General features: G+C 34.6%; 1 protein-coding gene and 1 long non-coding RNA gene across 3 annotated transcripts in view; both read left to right on the top strand.

The window, feature by feature from the left end:
* Positions 1 to 15,974, top strand: part of LOC141460916 (sodium-independent sulfate anion transporter-like) — a 174,801-nt gene that overhangs the window by 15,495 nt on the left and 143,332 nt on the right. The gene's annotated exons all lie outside the window — the stretch shown is intronic.
* Positions 7,375 to 12,491, top strand: LOC141460406 (uncharacterized). The gene is made up of 3 exons (XR_012461985.1): positions 7,375 to 7,535; positions 7,870 to 7,983; positions 12,182 to 12,491. It is a non-coding gene; the product is annotated as an uncharacterized lncRNA (long non-coding RNA).

Below are 15,974 nucleotides of genomic sequence, written 5' to 3'. Positions count from 1 at the left end.
CCAGCTCCCCATCTTGAAAACAATAATCTAACTGTAGCCCATACGTTCCCAACATTATTGGGTCGTAGTCAACTTTTTCAAAGAATGATTCGATAGCGCTCGGGTCTTGGGTGAAAAATAAGAAAGATTTTGAAAATGATTTTATTAAAGATATTAACAATATTGGTTATTGCTCAAAATTTGATTAAGAAATATATATTACTAAAAAAATAGATGTAATATTATTAGTGCGAGGGCTGAGTCTGGAGTAATGAGACTAATTTTTCGATATTTGGTGCCATTTTTGTCATCTGCCATCTTAAGTCACCGCGTTCCACTATTGGAAATCTGTTCTTTAGTTTGCTATTAGATTGAAGACTACGCTAAATACTGTTTCGGCTAAATTTGACGATAAGAATGCAATAAAAAACTATCTGATTGTAGCCCATACGGCCGGATATAATACTGGACTTTGCCTTTGAAGCCAAAATTCTTGAGATCCATATTTTAATTTTAATTTTAACTCTACGATTGTCGACAGTTCTATCAACTCCTCCTGCAATGATAATTCTGCTGTTTGTAGGTTTGAGAAAAGTTCTAGGACCCAATCTGGGAATGATCATGTAGAGGACATCTCAAAATCTATTTGTAAAACCTTCTTTAAGTGTTTCCCAATGCTGGCAATCTTGTCATGACCTACGCACGGCCTATGCTTTGGATCTTTCCATTCCTTAGGGGGCCGTCGGCTAGTCCTCAACGCCCCCTAAATTTGTCTTTGACCAAAAAAAAAGGCCCCCTAGATCTCTTCAGGTGGGCGGCACTGCCCCCGTTGGAAACCACTGGTTTAGATCTATCGTCTAAGAGTCTTTTTAATAGTCGTTAGCGTCTGTTTAGTTCTGTTCTTTTAAGTCTAGTGTGGGAAATAAAAAAATTTAAAACCGAATTTAGACCTGCATTCTATTATGTTTCCAACACATAATTTTGGATAATGTCTCCTTATTTTTTAGGCTTTTCTAGTATTTTTCCTACTCACTCTCATATTTACAATTGGTTAATCTCTAAAAAATCTTTAGTTATCACTTCACCAGTGGCTAGTTGCATTTAATTAATTCAGTTAGAACAGTGGTTCCCAAAGTGGTCCCTGCGGACCCCCAGGGGTCCCCGGTATCATTCAGGGGGTCCGTGGAAAATTAAAATTTATTTGGGGGTCCCTGTACAACGTCAGGGGGTCCGCGCAAGGTTCAATATAAAATAATAAAACTAAGATCCATCTTTATTATTATGGAAATTAGAGACTAACAAGGTGACCAATTAAATTTAATCAAAACTAAAAGCGTAATATCTGCGTTTGTTGCAAAACATTTTCTGTAAATACAAAACTTGGGAAGAGGAGAGCGTTCTCAGTTTCCAAATCTTTCGAAATTGTAAAATAGAGATGATGATTTGCTCACTGTCATCACTTAACGGCTCTTCATGCAGACCTGAACCAAAGATTACTCGTGGGGATTTGCGGTTGCTACTCACTAACATTGAGCCGGATATAAATTCACTCATAGCATCTCATCACGTTCATCCAAATTATTAATTTTTTTTAATTTTATTTTAAACAAAAGTTATAATTTCAATAAATATTTCTTTAACAAAATGCTTTTTTAAATTTGTAATTTTTATACTATGCATTTATGTAGCTTTTTCACTTGGGGGTCCATGGGCAAGTTTTAACTATAAAAAGGGGTCCATGGGCAAGTTTTGACTATAAAAAGGGGTCCGTGGGCAAGTTTTGACTATAAAAAGGGGTCCATGGGCAAGTTTTGACTATAAAAAGGGGTCCATGGGCAAGTTTTGACTATAAAAAGGGGTCCGTGGGCAAGTTTTAACTATAAAAAGGGGTCCATGGGCAAGTTTTAACTATAAAAAGGGGTCCATGGGCAAGTTTTAACTATAAAAAGGGGTCCATGGGTCAAAAAAGTTTGGGAACCACTGAGTTAGAACAATATTCCCCATTATTCTCATACTAGATTTTTAATTTATTTTGTGAATTTTAAGAGAAAAAAAGTCTTTTCGAACTTTTGGTCCCTGGTTAGGGATGCAGACCACTCTTAAGTTGAAAATGAGGATGTAGAATTTGATATAGTGTAGGTGTATAAACAGTTTTTCTTTTTATTTCAAATGTGGGATGTGATGCAGCAGAATCTTGATTATGACTTCTAACCTCAGGGAAGTTTTACATTTTATTACAACTGGTTTTATATAATATCATTAATTTACAGAATAAGTATAGAAATTAATTCTTATTATTTCATATGTTTATCAAACGAGAGAACTTGCATAATGTTTTTATTATGATTTAAATCTTAAAAGAGATTAACTTATATTTCGCAGCTGATATAACTTATTATTTTTATTCGATGTAAATGTCGCCTGTTCTTGCCAAGGCCGTGTTCGGGATACAACTTAGCAGTTTTCCTAATAGGTGGAAAGTTTTCCTGTAAAATTGAATTTATTATTAAATAATAATGCATGTCCCTCCGATGATGAGTTATCCTGAGCCTTTCTTGTGAGAAAAATAACTTTTTGATGCCAACAGATCTCTTCCCCTCAAACGTCCTCATCTGATATTCAAGGATGACTACTATTAAATTAAGATCTGGGCTCTCCATAGAACTATTCTTTTTGTTTTAAAAGACTTCTCTGCAAAGACTAGTAGACCATCATGGATTTCCAAGGAAACTCCTCGCAGAAAGAGCAGTGAATTGCCAGTCAAGTCATAAACACTCTCCGGGCGCCAATTTATCACTTCACTTGTTCAAAGCTCTTTACAACAGGGTTTCAGATCAGATTTTGTTCCTCGAACACAAGAGGTTATGGTAAATGATCTGAGTTAAGATACATAAAAAAATAAAGAGAAAGTGAAAATATCGTTCAAAATAATTACTGTTTACACTTAGAATTTTAATTGTCGTACATATTTGATTCTCATTAATGATAAAGCATTTCTAATAATTCAGTTCTCGAATACTGAAGTCGAAATTGTCTCCCCAAAGGAATCATCTGGAATAAATTTATCCAGAAAATAGTTTCAAATAATTTTAAAAGTTAATTTAGTCTTAGTTCTTTCGTCACGCCATTTTTCTACAAAGACGGAATTTTTGCAAGTCATTTATTTCTCTTGTCTATATTATATAAATGATTACATTATAGAAATTTCGCTTTAAATAGAATGCTGACCACCATTCCTTCCTCTAGAACTACCATAAATTGAATTTTCCTTATCAAATTTTATTTATCATAATTTTGAGGTACCTTTATGGAATTTGGTTTAGAGCCGTTTTTTGAGAAAAACGTAAAAATTGGTTATACATAAAACATCGATTCAGCGCCACTTGCGGATAATTGTTTGGGTCCCACCCCCAAGAAACTTGTCTGGGACTTTTCATAGCATGTTGATAAGGTTACCTAAACTGCTTGGATTGTTGTGTAGCTTGGATTTCATGTTGATATACTATTTTTTCCTGAAAAGGTGGATCATTACTAAGGAACGGATTTTTATGTATTTAAAAATGTCAAATATTTAATTAAAATATGCATTTATTTTCGTCAATTATGTGGAAAATATGTGATTTTCTTAAAATATTTTCTGGAATATTTTAGTAAAATAAACATTTTTTTTTATGAAAATGGATTTTTTTTTGGGGGGGGGGCAAGTTATAATTATTTATACAAGAAAAGAACATTTTTACAATTTATAATAATTTATTAGGAACAAAATAATTTGTTTTTACAAGTTATAATGATTTATACAACAAAGAACATTTTTACTATTTATAAAAAGATGTGTTAAATTTTCAATTTTGAAAACTTCACTCTTCGAAATTGTTTGCAACCACATGAAATTTCAAATGTTGGAACGTAAAGTGACGACGATCTGGGCGTAAGATGGACTTGTAACGACTAAAAGATCGTTCAACATCTACAGATGTTATAGGTGCCTTGCTGAAAGAAGTTATCTCGTTGGTTGTAAAGGGTACACGATGTTCTGAGGTGACTTCTGTTCCACTGATAATATCAGAAATCTGGCAGATGGTCTCCCACCCTTTGTTCTTGCTCAGTACTTCTACCAGTTTTGATCTGATCAGATCTCCCTTACTCCCAGGTATTCCTTCCACCTTTTCGATGACTTTTTTTTAACGTTGGACACGTTTTCTGTCAGTCGAACATTTTGGGACTCAAGTTGGGTAATGGTTTGTGCAAGAAATACGCAATTGTCAGAAATGAATGCAAGGTCGTTCCTTAAATTAGGTTTCTCGAATAAAGACTTGGCTGTATTTATCGCTACTGCTTCGTCTTCGAGATGTGAAAGGACATTCTTGATTTTATTGTAGTTTTCATAGTAATACTGAGCTGCTTCCAGCCAAGTACCCCATCTTGTCAATATTGGTTCTGGTGGAAGGCACAAGTCTGGATAGAGATCTTTTAGCATTTTAATGCGACTTGATGCTTTTAAGAACACTTTTTTAACCACTGTGATTCACAGCCCTACAGTCTGTGGTTCACAGTTCCTGTCAACCACCTCCCAATTATGAAAATATGCCCAAAATGAAAAATATGTACATATTTTGATTAAATATGTAGAAATATTTATTTATTTTAATCAAATATGTATAAATATGCGATAACATCCAAATATGTGGAAATATGTGAAATAAAAGTAGGCTCAAACGGCTTAAAAAGTGTCAGTATGAATACTTCTAGTTGAAAAACGTCTGTAAATTGCCTAGAAAAAAATATGTAAATACATACGAATCCGTTCCCTAGTGATGGCGAACTTATGACCCGCGGGTCAGTGTCTTTTTAGTAGTCTTTTTCACTGACCCACAATTGCTAGGCAACCATTTGTTTGTTTATGCGGGTTGATTTAGATTTTCTAATTGTGTGCGATAATTTATATTCTATCTGTATTTTTTTCAATCACGCATTGACACAAAAGCAATTTACCTAAATGCTATCTATAACCTTTAGTTTGATCATTACAGTTCTAAAACGCCAATGACGACAAATGCTTTTGTAGTATTTTGAAATAAAGCAAAAGTGTTTACAAAATATCAAATAAAATTGTACAATTTTACTCATATTATGTTTGTTAAAAAACTCGACATTCACACACTCAGTCCATGAACAGACAAGGCAGAAGAAACACCACCCTTGTATTTATTTATTTATTTATTGTTATTGAGGTCTTGTTTGCACATTAATCAATATGAGGGCTGGAAAAAACCAACATATTGGTATGAACAATTACAGTTGGCTCCTAGCGCCTTAATTTACCAATATGTTGGTGGAAAAAAACCAGCCCTATCTTTTCCAATATTCAATTTGAGGAATAGCACAGCCTCTTTCCCTTCTTTCTTCGTCATGCCAGCCACTCTTCTACTACATTCTGCTTCGTGGCTTCCATGAGATAAGGATATCTTGAGCGCTGCGTACTGACATTCCTCCCTAGAGCAACACAATGGTCTCTGAATGTGACTTCGTTATTTGATGTGAGCTTAGAGTGGTGTAATTAGTAGTATAGTTATGATAGTACTTGTGTGAGTAATTAAGAACTAAAATCGCAACTATGGAGTTTAGCTGCATCCTATATTTTTATTTTATTCCCTCTAATGAATTTGCAAATACTTCGTAGCGCATCAGGATTCATTATAGCTAAAATACTTTTAGCGCTACAGGGAAATCGTACATGTGTTGCCAATTCCTTTAGGAACTTGTCTCTATTTCTATTATATCTGCTGCATCTGAAGAGGAGGTGATGGATGTCCCTATCCTCCCCGCTATTGCAATCACATTTGGGACTATCTGATAACTTACTTGGCGTAGGGTAAACTGTGATCATAAAGGCGGCGCTACTGCATTGCACCACCCTGGTAATGTAAAAATATTACTTTCTAAACTAGCCCTGAAGATGACCTAGTCCCTAGGTCGAAAGCTCGGCAGAATAAATTTTATTAGACTGAAATGGCAATTATTTTTTCATCCTAACCATATTTAGATTTTTCTTCAGATAAAACACACTTTATTAAGGTTTTCTTCAGTTATGTTTGTAAAAAAGAGACTTCCATAGCACTTGTTTCGTCCCGTTTTACCCCGTTAAGCCAACTGAATTTTAAAGATGTTTAGTTTTGAAAATATTCAGTTTAAAATTTTTAACCTTAACTCTTGTGCAAATGGGCATTAGTGACCCAAGAGCTAGTACTAAAAAAAAATGAACAAAATTTGACCCGCGTCTCAAAATCTGCCCCGAGAGTCAATAATATTGGACATTGTGATAGCTTTTTTTTTAAATTTAGGGAAATACAATAGTACATAATCAAAAGATGTAGATAGAATTCGGCAGGAAATAAAAGTTACCCAAAACTAACTAGTATAGTGTTTTTTTTAAAATTCTAATTGATTACCGAATGTGATTACCACAAGTAAACAAAAAAATTATAAAATTATTCAGAATTTCCCCAAATAATATCGATGAAACCATTGTTGACCTTGAAGGACCGTTAACACGGGGATTTTCCCTCAAAGAAACAATAAGAGTTCCATCAACAAAACTTAAAAAAAAACATTATCTGGTAGATTATGTATTAAAGGAAATAATTCTATCTTAGATCAAAAGACGTAAATGTGAATTTTTCAGAGTGGAAATTTACTATAATTAAAACATTTTTCCTATGCGCCAAATTAAAAACTATACGCATCACTTCCCCGGAATTTGTTTTATAATCGTATAAAACCGATGATAACTCAAGGATAACTGAATAATATAACTTTATTTTAAAATTTATACTAAGAAACAAAAAAGTAAAGCCTAAACAAGTTTTGGTTTTATTTACAGTATAGAAAAGTTGAACAGGGTAACCGAGGCGTGCAGATGATATCTTAGTAGATTTATTTCAAGTTCATTTATCGAAAAGAAAGAATTTTTACACGCACAAAATAACATTTACAAAGTGCAATATCAATAAATTTTAATTTATAAAAAAATACACTCAATAAGGAAATTTATTATTTTTTTTTTTTTTACCTCTTTATTTTGTTAGAACGAATCAAGTGTTTAGGAAGTGTCGCTCTGGTTTTCGGTTTCTTCATGCAAAAAAAAGAAAAGGTTGTGACGTGCAAATCTGATGAGATCTATGTTTGATAACATTACTGGAGGAAAAGAAAAAAAGGTCAACTTTTTATTCCCACAAATCATTAAAATAACAGTAACTATATCATTTCAACTATTTAAAAAGTTCACGGAAGAAGAGCCAAAAAGGAAACTTGAATCAAAGGAAAAGCAGGAACAAATTCTCGTCACTAAATCCACGACCCATCAAATCAGCTGGTAATGCTTTCAATAAATTTTTACTTGAAACCTTCATTGAGGTTACAGTTCAGATATATACTATAACCATAAATGTTGATATTCAGAATCAGTTATTTAGTTGCACCAAACTCGGTAATGTCTCTTGGTGATAAAACGGGAAATATTGAGCTCATTGAGTTTTATTGTTCCTTTCATTCCTGTAAGTATATTGTATTGTATATTCCATAGATGCGTCAGACCTATTTATAGTTTATACCAACTAAATGTTCAAAAGATTTTTTTTGGACAACAGACATATCTGTTCTGAGTTAGCTAGTTTGGAAAGTTCGAAACGATTTCTCGTTTCCTTTTATATTTGAACAGGAATTAAATATCAAACTAGCAACAAATTCAAGGTGAATAGATGAAGGAAAATCGCTTTGTGAAGAATTATTGTTGTAGAAGAAGGAAACAATTTAGGATCTAGTTTTTTTTTTATTTATTTAATTAAGAAATTTGCACCGTTCTTACATACATACTTTCCATTTGAGTAGTTGAGATAAACTGCTGTTCCTGCACTCAGGAGACCGTGTAAAAGCTATATGGAAGGAGATTCGTCATGTTGGCAATTATTACATCTGTATTTTAATGATTAACAATTACAATGTGTGAGTGAATAATTTTAATTATTAAAAGAATAACTTTAATTACTTAATTGATTAATTGAATTACGGGATAGGTCCAAGGCATTACAGTAGAAGAGGCTTATTGTACAATCTGCATGTCTAGAAATGTCAGCTTCTCTCTATGAAGTCCTGGGATTTAACCATTAGTGGTTTTGTAGCATGATCAGTTCTGGCCTTAGATTTCATGCCGCACCCTAGCGATCATGACCCTTGCTAGATTAGATTAGATTTGAACGGCGGGACGGGACCCATGCCCCACGGCATCGCAGCCACCAAGAGGCTTATTGTGCTTTCCCTTAAGTCTAGTAGATGAAACCTCTCCTTCTAAGAAGGTTGAGGGCTTTCTCTACCAGTTCCTTCTGCGCTACAATCTCCTTTGGTCTCAAGGTATCAAAAATATCGTAGCTCAGAAACGGAAAGGCCGTTTCTTCCTCTTCCTGGCACAATCTGCACAACGGTTCCGAGCTAATAAGCCCTACCTTGTGCAGGTGCTTTCTGAACCTGCCATGCCCTATTAATAGACCTGTAATCAGAGTGATCTGATTCCTGCCCAAACCTAGAGTCACTTTGGTTCTTTGTTTGCACAACAAGGGCATAACACTCTTGCTGTGTGTGACCCCAGGAAGCATCACCCAGTACTTTTCATGTTCTCTCCAGATCCAATCTCTGAGAGCCGCACGAACTGCACCCTTAGTGATTCCCAGGACTGGTTCTGGGCCAATGAATGGAGTACTAGCTCCATTCCTGGCCAACTGATCAGCTATTTCATTCCCCCTTAATCCCCACATGGCCCGGCACCCACTCCAGTCGGACTTTATTGTGCCGAGCCAGTTGATCTAGGGCCTTTTTTACATTCCCAGACCAGGGAAGAGGTAGTTCTGAAGGAAGAGAGGGCCTTCAATGCCGCTTGACTGTACGAAAAAATGCAAATCTCCCTATTTCTAAATAACCCTTGCTAACAGGTATATCATATTTACTTTCTACTGACTTGTAAGCACAATGGCTTTTAGATTGCTCACGTTACCCTTTGAAGACCAAAAGGCTTATTGTGTCGACCCCTTGTATTTCGAGTTGGATAATCCACGCTGTTTTACTAGGTCTTAGGGTTTACCATCGGTCGCTTTTACGTACTGTATCCATATCCTCTCCTCTTAGACATAGCCTCCACAGGGAATGAACCCTCTTAAGGCGGAACAACCTGTAGATTTTTTTTTTTACCTTTCGTGCCTTAAAGTAGGCATAATACCGGGAATTCAGCCTAGTCTAGAATAAGACCCTCTCTCTACTGTTTCTCGGCGACAGCATTTCTTGCTCAAACAAACATAACCAATTACATATTGCCTTTATAAATCTTTCCTTTGCAGCACCATCCAAGATCATTTTAATCTCAGGTTTCAGAAACCACATTCGGCCGATCAATTCAATTCTTCCACTTCGTGATCCACATTATCTTGACCTTCACTCCTTCTCCCGGCATGTGAGATCCATTTAGACACCCTTCAAGATCCAGCTTTCCTGGGAAGTCACTTGGTTCAGATCTTCGATATTTTCTGTTTCAACACATTGTCATTCCTTATTCGTTCCACGATAACATGACTTACTCTCTTTCCTCTGTTAATCCATTTCAATCGTTTTTAACGATCCCACTTCTTCTTTTCCTCATAAAAAGCATGCTTTCAACAACCCTAGGACATATTATAATAAGCTTTTTTTCCTTTCGTTTTGTACCATAACTCTATTACTCCGAATGAATAGCTTTGTGTACTCCATATCTCTTAGATGTTTGCGTCCTTCTTTTTAGTTTTCGAGAGAATCGTTTCTTAATAACTTAAATTCTATCCGGCCTATTAACTGAATGTCATAAAGTTTCATCTTCTTTAACCTATAAGAAGATATGATTCAAAATTAATCTCCAGGAGCCAACTTAGATTGATAGTTGTTTAGATATTCATCAATGCTGTTTAGACAGCACCAATATGGATATTAAGCCTACTAATAACCATTTATTTTAAAAATTAACAAAACTGTAATAATTAAGGACTTTATACTAACCAATGACCGTCAGTGCTTAAAGTAATAAAATGTAACAATAAGTACCGAATCGTCTTCCACCTGCGCTTATTACACTAGTGAATTATAATAAGTTGTTAAGGTGCAAGACACGTGAATTGCCGGAAGTTGCTTTGAAAATATGAATATATTTGAAGACGTGATACTTTGTGGGAGGTTTTTCAAATAATAATTCCATTAGGTGTTATACGAGGTGTGTTCAAAAAGTAACGGGAATTTTCGTTTTTTGAAAAAAATATTTATTTATTCATCTACATTAATATTGTCGCCTTCAAAGTAGTCCCCTTCGCATACAATACACTTGTGCCAGCGCTTTTTCCAATCCTCGAAACACTTCTGAAACTCGATCTTTGTGATAGCTTTCAGCTCTTTCAGCGATTCGCTTTTAATGTCATCTATGCTTGTAAAACGACGGCCTTTTAATGTTCTCTTTATGTTTGGAAATAGAAAAAAGTCACATGGAGCCATGTCTGGCGAATATGGAGGCTGGGGCATCGTTAAAGTTTTGTTTTTGGCCAAAAATTCACGAACAAGCAATGAAGTGTGAGCAGGTGCATTATCGTGGTGCAAAATCCATGAATTGTTTTGCCACAAATCCGGGCGTTTTTTTTCGGATTGCTTCACGCAAACGGCGTTGAACTTTTAGGTAGTACTCCTTATTGATTGTTTGACCTTGTGGCAAGAATTCATGATGCACTATGCCATTAAAATCGAAGAACACAGTGAGCATAACCTTCACATTCGACCGCACTTGTCGAGCCTTTTTCGGTCTTGGCGATCCAGAATGCCTCCACTGGGACGATTGAGCCTTAGTTTCGACATCATATCCGTAAACCCATGTTTCGTCACCTGTTATAACACGTTTCAGTAGATCCGCATCGTTGTCGACTTCATTGAGTGACTCTTGAGCAACTTCCATTCTCCGCTGTTTTTGTTCGAAATTCAACAATTTTGGAACAAATTTTGCTGCCACACGTTTCATACCCAAAACATCCGAAAAAATTTCATGGCATGAGCCAATTGATATGGCAACATCATCAGCGACTTCTCTGATTGTGATTCGGCGATCGTTCATAACCATTTCTTTCACTTTTTTCACGTTTTCATCGGTTGTTGATGTGCTTGGACGTCCAGGTCGTTCGTCATCTTCAACGTTTTCGCGGCCATCTTGGAAACGCTTATACCACTCGTAAATCCTTGTTTTACTCATAGCAGACTCACCATATGCCTTTATTAACATTTCACACACTTTATTACACTTTATTTCATTTTTTACGCAAAATTTAATACAAATTCTTTGATCCATTTTTTTTAACAAACAAAAATCGCCAAGCTCGAAAAACACGTCTAACCTTAACGGCTGCCACTTAAGAAGTAAACAATGAATATTACTGAAAATTTTATCGTACTTCAGGGGCATGTGTACCAACATAATAAAAAAAAAAATTTTACAATCAGACTCTCGAAACCCGCGAAATTTAAAAATTCCCGTTACTTTTTGAACACACCTCGTACATATATATTTTTTTAGATTTTCCGCGCTGATTTTTATAATTATTTTATGATCTTTTAGTCATTAAAAAAAAAATTAAAAAAAAAAACTATAATTAGTAATGATATGAACTTATGACAAAATGCAGCTTAAACTAACTGACGAGGAGCGTTAATAGGATGTATTTTCATTGGAGAAGATTAAGAAATAATGTTAAGGTCGATTGATTTATTATAGAAGAGATTAGGCTAAGTGGGTTAGTACAGGGGATATCCCAGGTCCCTTAGATTTTCTCTTCCTAGAAGCCTCTACAGTTTTATGAGCACTGAAACGGTTCTGGGCATCATTCACCTTGGATGATGACGCACGTTAAATTAAAAGCAAATTAAATAAATAATTTTATTTTTTTAAATTGCCAATTCAAATAAGTGATATTTGAATGCTTCACTTGCTAAATCGATTAACTCAAATTTCTGAATTTTATTAAATTTTAATGTCTGAACACTTAATTGACTCCTAACTGTAAAATAATCAAAACAAATTTTGCTGATATTAAGTATTAACACTACTAAATGACAATTTTTTTTTAGCCATTGAATAATGAATAATTTATTTCAGAAGCCCATCTTGTCAACTCCATACTCTAATGTAAATTGTAATAAAAATTTAGTTAAATCACTTTATACAACGCAACTGACGACTTCTTGAACATCTATTAAACACGATTATTATAAAAATTTAAGGACAAATCATCATGACGGGAGCTCAAATACACCTAACGAAGAAGACATCATTTATATTGCTGAAGAATCAATTTAAACTAAGTAATAATACTAGTAGTATTTGTAACAGAACAGTTATTACTAATTTTTGCTAAAATCTTTAATAAAAAATTGTATGTAATGAAGTTTTCCTGTAATAGAAATATAAATTTAAGACTGAATTTGAATTAATCATTTTCTTTCACTTGCCAAATTGATTAACTTCCTTAATCACGTAAAAATTGTCGTAATAATAACGATATATTCCATCTTATACTTACTTTTAATATGTCGTTAGATAAAAGATACGTCTCAAGCAATACAGTCTACATCGTTTATTTGAATCTATCGTTTAACAGAAATTTTAAAAAATAATATATACTAGTTTCTTATTTTTCTCAATTTTTTGTTTTATGGAGTTAATCGATTTCACATTCATTTGCAGTATTTGAGTTTGAAAGAATGTGCTTCAATCAAATTTCGAATTGTAAAAGTTGTTCTTTTTTAAAAAAAAAAATAGGATGAGTTATTGGAGATTGTTGATTGCAGCCTTATGTATTGTTGCAGCGGTATTTGTTTTCATCTTGTAAGCATTCACATTTTATTTTAAATATTATTATTCCTCCTTGCTTAGCAGTTATTTTGGTGGCATATGTAAAATTATCAAGGTACACATGAGTTTATTGCCTTCAAAACATTTTGCACAAATACATAATTGCAAAGCTTGTCAGTGATTAACACGTATGCTAAAATTTTCACCATAGTGTGAAAGAATACAAAGCATATGAAATAAGTATAAATTACTAAACTAAGTAACTCACAATGAAAATAAAAGCAAACAAATTTAAGCTTATTATCATTACATCTAAGCAAACAGTTCGTCGAAAAATTAGTTACAGTTTCTTAGCTTCCGCTTGAAGTGTTTTGAAGGTGAAAGATAGGTTATTGTAGTAACATTTTACGAGGGTCGTTTGAAAAGTCCGTGCAAAGTCAGAGAGATAGCACCACTGGCGCGTATCGAGGTTATGTTTAGTTAGTAGCATCTCTTGGAAGAACACACACCAAGTTTCAGCCAGATCGGTCTATTTCTTTGTGTTTGACATTCGTTTTAATCGAGGAAGTCGAGTGATTTTCAAAAAATGGACGAAAAAGAATTTCGTGTGTTGATTAAACACTACTTTATGAAAGGCAAAACGCCTCAGGAGACTAAAGAGAAGCTTGATAAACATTATGGTGACTCTGCACCTTCGATTAGAACAGTTTATAAGTGGTTTCAAAATTTTCGGAGTGGCCATATGGGCACAAGTGACGCTGAACGTTCTTGACGCCCTGTTGAGGTTACTACTCCAGAAATCATTGATAAAATCCATGATATGGTGATGGATGACAGAAGAGTGAAGGTGCGTGAGATTGCTAGTGCTGTGGGCATCTCGAATGAACGGATACATAATATTTTGCATCAACATTTGGACATGACAAAGCTATCCGCAAGATGGGTGCCGCGATTGCTCACGCTTGACCAAAAACGAAATCGTGTGAAGTGTTGCAAGGACGGTTTGCAGGCTGTTCCAGAAGAATCCGCAGGACTTTAAGCATCGTTTCGTCACTGTGGATGAAACATGGATACATCACTACACTTCTGAGACCAAAGAACAATCTAAACAATGGGATACCAAGGGGGAATCTGCGCCAAAAAAGGCGAAGACCGTTCCTTCGGCCGGAAAGATTATGGCGACTGTCTTTTGGGATTCGCAAGGAATAATCCTCATCGACTATCTGGAAAAGGGTAAAACTATTACAGGTGCATATTATTCATCGTTATTGGACCGTTTGAAAACCGAGCTGCAAGAAAAACGCCCACGATTGGCCCACAAAAAAGTCCTTTTCCATCACGACAACGCACCAGCTCACACCTCAGCAGTTGTGGTCGCAAAATTAATGGAAATAGGGTTCCAACTCGTTTCACATCCCCCCTATTCTCCAGACTTGGCTCCCTCGGACTACTATTTGTTCCCCGATATGAAGAAATGGCTGGCGGGAAAAAGATTTTATTCAAACGAGGAGGTGATTGCAGAAACGAATGGCTATTTTTCAGACTTGGACAAATCCTATTATTCGGAAGGGATCAACAAACTAGAGCAGCGTTGGACGAAGTGTATAAGCATAAAAGGAGACTATGTTGAAAAATAAAAAAGGTTTACCCCCAAAAATTAAGTAGTTTTTATTTTTGCACGGACTTTTCAAACGACCCTCGTATGTACCATTTGTGAACTGTGAATTCTGCCCCTGTGGAGTTTCTTGCAGAAGGAAGTCAGATTGATGAACCTCTGCTTATTGATCCATCAGAACCATTGTTTTTATTTTTCAAATCAGAATGATCTTGCGATTAAAATGGCTTTTTTTCTGCATCTACACCTTCCGATGAGTGTTCAGCATTGAGAAAATTCGGTAGATTTCCTGCTATCTATCTATCAGTACCTGCTACGACTAAATTTAGAATTATTAATAGAATAAACCAAATTTTGGAAGACAATTTGGTTATCAGCAGGTCAGCACGTGCCTTAGACAAAATGTGTCACCCCAATAAACAAGCAAAAATCACAAATTTCATATATGGGTCTTGTCTAAAAAAGTGACCATCAAGTAAACATATCACAATAGATAGTTTTCTTTGATTTTTCAAATACAGCTCCGTAGAGTTATTAATTCATTTTTATTTGAATGATTTACCAAAAAGAAATGTAGTTTTGAGAGATTGCTTAATATGTTTTAGGGACTTTTTCTTTTGGGACACAGCTGTAACTATAACTGAAGATATTGTTAAAATTCCGAAATTGAATACAATTTAAATTTGAGAATAAAAGATAGAGAAAGTTGAAATTTATGAAATCAGAGAAAGTCCTCTAAAGTTTTACACCAGATTTTATATAAGATTATACTTCATTACAAACTTTGCCGTTTTGTCACCAACTTTCATATTTTATGTTTTCCTTTTTGCTTGCTGAGACCATTATTTAGTAACTTTTTATCTATATCTTCCTGGATTTATTGTAATTTTCAGTCTTTGTATAACTTAATTTTATTCAATTTATGATTACATGTTAATTTCTTGGTTAAAATAATTGAGGAATGAAATAATTTAAATGAGTTGAAAGTTAGAATTCATTTTCGGGCATAGAAAGGAAATAATGTTTAATAGTATGAGTTATGACCTTAATTGAAACCTGATTTATCAGGGAGTAACTATTTCCCCATTGGTCTTTTCTACGATTAGGTGTGCTATATTTAATAAATAATTGTATTTACCAGATTATTATTTTGGTGAAAATACATTTAGATTTAATTAAAATTTGGATGCATCTCCTTTAGTAGAGAAGAAAGATCTCTGCGCAATCTTGAGATCACATTACTGAACTTCTAACTTCGTTCATTTGTTATCTTCAGAAGCCCGTCATTGATTTGCAGCCGTTCTTGTTGGAATAGTTACACAAAAAAACATAAAGCAAGAGGTAAAATTATGAACTGTAAAGCAATTTGTTGCTAAGCTGAAAAAAAAAAGGTTCTACGAGGTTATCTGGAAGGAAAACCTTCGCGAGGTTATCTTCTGTCCACACCAATGATCAGAATGCTTAGTACCTAGACAACAAAGA

The sequence above is a fragment of the Rhodnius prolixus genome, unplaced genomic scaffold (assembly GCF_049639745.1).
Source record: "Rhodnius prolixus isolate KJV_2025 unplaced genomic scaffold, Rpr scaffold_6, whole genome shotgun sequence".
In the NCBI taxonomy this organism is placed as follows: domain Eukaryota; kingdom Metazoa; phylum Arthropoda; class Insecta; order Hemiptera; family Reduviidae; genus Rhodnius; species Rhodnius prolixus.
The sequence above is the reverse complement of the archived record's forward strand: the minus strand, read 5'-3'. Positions and strand labels throughout refer to the sequence as shown.